Raw genomic sequence first — 4,116 nt, 5'->3', positions numbered from 1 at the left:
GGTGTGTTGGGACTTTGGTGACCTCATCTAATCTTAGCCTAGCCCGATGGCATGGGATATTCCCAAGAGCAGGCACTTAATTGATTCCATAGATTTGCCATGACAGCACAGATGCATTCTGATGTGTTTCTAAGGTGCTATGAAACTATACATGAGAACAAACTGTGCCAGCATAAGCTCAGTAAATATTTATTGAGATCGATGGCCATGTACTATATGCTGATGGCAACTTCCTGCACTAAGTCAGAATTGAGATGAATGACATCATGGATATATTAGGACCTCTTATTTACTTCTAAAGGACAGGACAATCCCCATCCCCATACAATTTGCACACCTTGTTAGTCACCAGACATGACATCATAGTGCTTGCATATTCATTCAACCTATGGTCAGTCTGCCCTGCTTTGGTGACAATGATGATGTGACCTACAGAAAATCTTACATAAGAGCCAGGATAAGGCTGAGTCATTTGTCCTCTACTCAGATGGCAGGTTCCAAGGTGCTAGCAGTCACCTCACAATGACATATAAATGATATTTCTGCTAGCACTGGAGAAGTGGAACCTTGCAGAGAGAGTTCCAGAAGCCATGAAGGGAAAAGGCAGAGAACCATCAAGATCAGGAGATGTTTATAAAAGGTGCGGGTTTCTTGTTTTCTAATTTTAAATACCTAAGTATTTGTGTTAGTGGGATTGGAGATTAAAGGACAACTTTCAGGGGTTAGCTTTCTCCATCAACTGTGTGAATTCCAAGGACAGAACTCAGCTCATCAGGTATGTAGCATGTATAAAATTCTAGCAGGATTTTAGCCAACCACATCAAAAATTCTCCCCACCGCCAATCCACCCCTTCCACCAAGCCCCTCGGTCTTTCTTTCTTTCTTATATAGAAACTAAGGGTGAAACTCCAGACCTCACATGTTAGACTCTACTAATAAGTTACATCTCAAGTCTTCTCTCTGACTTTTATTTTGATACAGGGTCTTACTAGGTTGCTCAGGCCTGGAACCTGCAATCCATCAGACTTGTGCCAATAGACCCGAGTCTTTCCTTCCCTCTTACAAGGCTTTTTAAAAAAGAAGCAGTCGGGGTCCAAAAGATGGCTGATGACTTCAGCTTGTTCCCAGGACCTGTGTGACAGACGGAGCAAAGCAAATATAAAACAAAACAGGAGCAAATAACAACAACAACAACAAAAAAAAAAACAACCAGTAAATCAGTGTTTGTCAGCCATTAATCTGGCCCTACCTTACCTTAAACACTCTCATGGTCTCTTTTGAACACCTTTGTGTATTTCATGCATTGCCTCTTCCTCCAAGAGGAAAGAATAGAAGTCCAGTCACCTTACAACCTGGCCATATACAAAATATGTTAACTGGAAACATACTTTAGGATTAGAAAACAATGTATTTTGGAAAATGTAATGAAAGGATGATACCATTATGCTTCTGCTTCTGTTTAGGAAAGAACCCGTGCTGTCATTTTCTGCTGTCATTACCACACGTTCAGTGATTTGCAGTCCTTTCTCCCCTGGCTGGCTGAGAACAAGCTCTGCTGGAGTCAAATTGATTGTGTCAAGAGAACACTCCTCCTCATCCACCCCACCATCATGCCTGCCCCTCTATAGCGGGCATCAAGCACTGGGCCAGGAAACACTGGTCACCAAATATAACCTTGACTTGTATGCCATGAAGATGGCAGCTTTAATACATCCATTTCATACATAGAACTCTTAGAGAAGCAGCAAAGGCTTAGTCAGAACTTTCACATCAAGGTTGCTACCCATCCTCTAATTCTGAGCAGAGAACAACTTTAGAGAGAAGCTGCATGTTTTTCTTTGTTGGTTCCTGGTTTTGTTTATCTGAGAAGTAGTTCACTCCTCTGCCCCAAATACATAGAACTTCTGCAACAACTTCTTTGTCAAATTTGTTATGAGCAACCACAAAAGCGGGGAGGGGTGAGTGGGCAAGTCAAGGTTAAGTATCCCAGGCCCCCTTTTTGACATTTACTTGCTTGTGTATAAGCTAGTGACTGTTCTCAAGCTGTCTCACTCAGCTGTCTTTTGTTTCTTCACTCTGAGACTAGAAATGGTCAAATTATAGCTATGGGCTGTTTTACTTACCTACTAGTTTTTAATGTGACAGGTATTTCTGTTGCATTAAGGAAGCACAGATTTCAATTAAGTGTTTACATATCAACTAGTTAAGCAGCTTGGCATAAGACATAAGGATTTCCAAAGGGGATTTTTCCCCCAAAAAACTTAATAGTATATCTATCCTGAAGTCTTGACTTACAAAATATCGATACCACTTGGCCACTCACAGCGCCAACAGTAACTCAGTCAGCGTATCTCTGGAGACTGACATCGAAGCTCATGCAGTGCTGAGAGGAGATCTGATTTGTTCACAATAAAATCTTTGCTTTCCTCTGGCTGTACCTAAAACATCCAAAAAGGTACTTCTCTGGAACTTACTATATGCACTTCGCAAAGACAGCCATCAAAAACAAAACAAAACAAAAGAAACAAACAAACCAAAAACACTTGCTAAAAATGTTTTCTCCTGAAGGTCATTCTCAAATACATTCTTCACGAATCAGAGAAAGAACTGGAAGAGCTTGAAGGGGCCTGAGACCCCATATGAACAACAATGCCAAGCAACCAGAGCTTCCAGGGACTAAGCCACTACCTAAAGACTATACATGGACTGACCCTGGACTCTGACCTCATAGGTAGCAATGAATATCCTAGTAAGAGCACCAGTGGAAGGGGAAGCCCTGGGTCCTGCCAAGGCTGGACCCCCAGTGAACTAGTCTATGGGGGGAGGGCGGCAATGGGGGGAGGGTTGGGAGGGGGACACCCATAAGGAAGGGGAGGAGGGAGGGGGATGTTTGCCCGGAAACCGGGAAAGGGAATAACACTCGAAATGTATATAAGAAATACTCAAGTTAATAAAAAATAAAAAAAAGAAAAAGAAAAAAAATACATTCTTCACATTCTATTTACCAACCGATACAAAGTATAATTGAATACTTGGCATGTTAAGCACAGTGTGATGACTCCGTAGTAATCTGCTGTCCATTTTCTTTTCCTGGGAAATACTAAAGTATAGAAAATAGCATCAAGCAACTGAAGACTCTTAAACTAAAACAAGACAGTTGGAAAGGATTATATGAGCCCTAAAATCCGAAGACCCAAAATTATATGATGTGGGTCGCTGTAGAAAGCAAAAAATAAAAATTCTTTCTCAACTATGTCGTGAACAGAGAAAAGGATGATCAGTTAGCCAATCATTCAGATTCACAGGACAGTGTTTTCCATTGGCTATAGAGAGGCCTAAGTCTGCGTGGTATCAGCCAGTAATTGTATTAGTGTTAGTGAGGACAAACAAAACCAGTTACTTTCCCCAAAACTGGAGTATTCTTACCATGCAGCCAGAAAACTGACCAGTGCCTTTAAGTAGGGCACATAGGCACACTCTTAAGAAAAGAAATAAATGAAAAGATTCCTTTCTATGAGAACAAATTTTTCTCAAAGAGAAGGTTTAAATGGCATTAAATTCCTTTCTTTTTCCACAACAACATCGACAGAAAACAAAACACAAACAAATGCTCCTATGTTGTCCATGTGTAAGGCTAGTAAAGTGAGCGTCCTTCTTTGACAGACTACCTCATAGAAGACACCCATGAAATCGACCCTTCTCAGTATAGAAAAGTTTTTAGATTTTGGCCTTTATTCTCCACAGCTTGGAAGCCATTTGCTATGTATCACCTTTTTAAGTTCTCAGAGAGCATGCTTATGAGTCACGTCCATATTTTCTGACATAAGGTCTTTGAGGGCACCCTGCTCCTTTGCTTGTTTTGATGTCAAATTTCTCCCTGTTACTGGGTTATACCTGCAGGTGACCTGTGCTTCCCCCACATGGTGCACTCAGGTTTCAAACACATCTGCTGACGTTCGAAGACAGACAGGCGACCTGGATAAACAACGAGGATTGTGCTTCATCACAGTGTGTGTGTGACTGTGTGAGCGATCTGGGAACACAGTAAAACTCGGAATATGGAGTGGGGTAGTCCGCCGTGCGTTTCTGAATGCTAAAGTCTTGAAGTCTAGAGCC

At 41.5% G+C, this 4,116-nt stretch overlaps 1 long non-coding RNA gene across 1 annotated transcript; it reads left to right on the top strand.

The window, feature by feature from the left end:
- The first annotated feature begins 416 nt into the window (after positions 1-416).
- Positions 417-1,913, top strand: LOC134486361 (uncharacterized). Its single transcript, XR_010065187.1, has 2 exons — positions 417-775; positions 1,464-1,913. It is a non-coding gene; the product is annotated as an uncharacterized LOC134486361 (long non-coding RNA).
- Positions 1,914-4,116: the final 2,203 nt, after the last annotated feature.

The sequence above is a fragment of the Rattus norvegicus genome, chromosome 3 (assembly GCF_036323735.1).
Source record: "Rattus norvegicus strain BN/NHsdMcwi chromosome 3, GRCr8, whole genome shotgun sequence".
In the NCBI taxonomy this organism is placed as follows: Eukaryota; Metazoa; Chordata; class Mammalia; order Rodentia; family Muridae; genus Rattus; species Rattus norvegicus.
The sequence above is the reverse complement of the archived record's forward strand: the minus strand, read 5'-3'. Positions and strand labels throughout refer to the sequence as shown.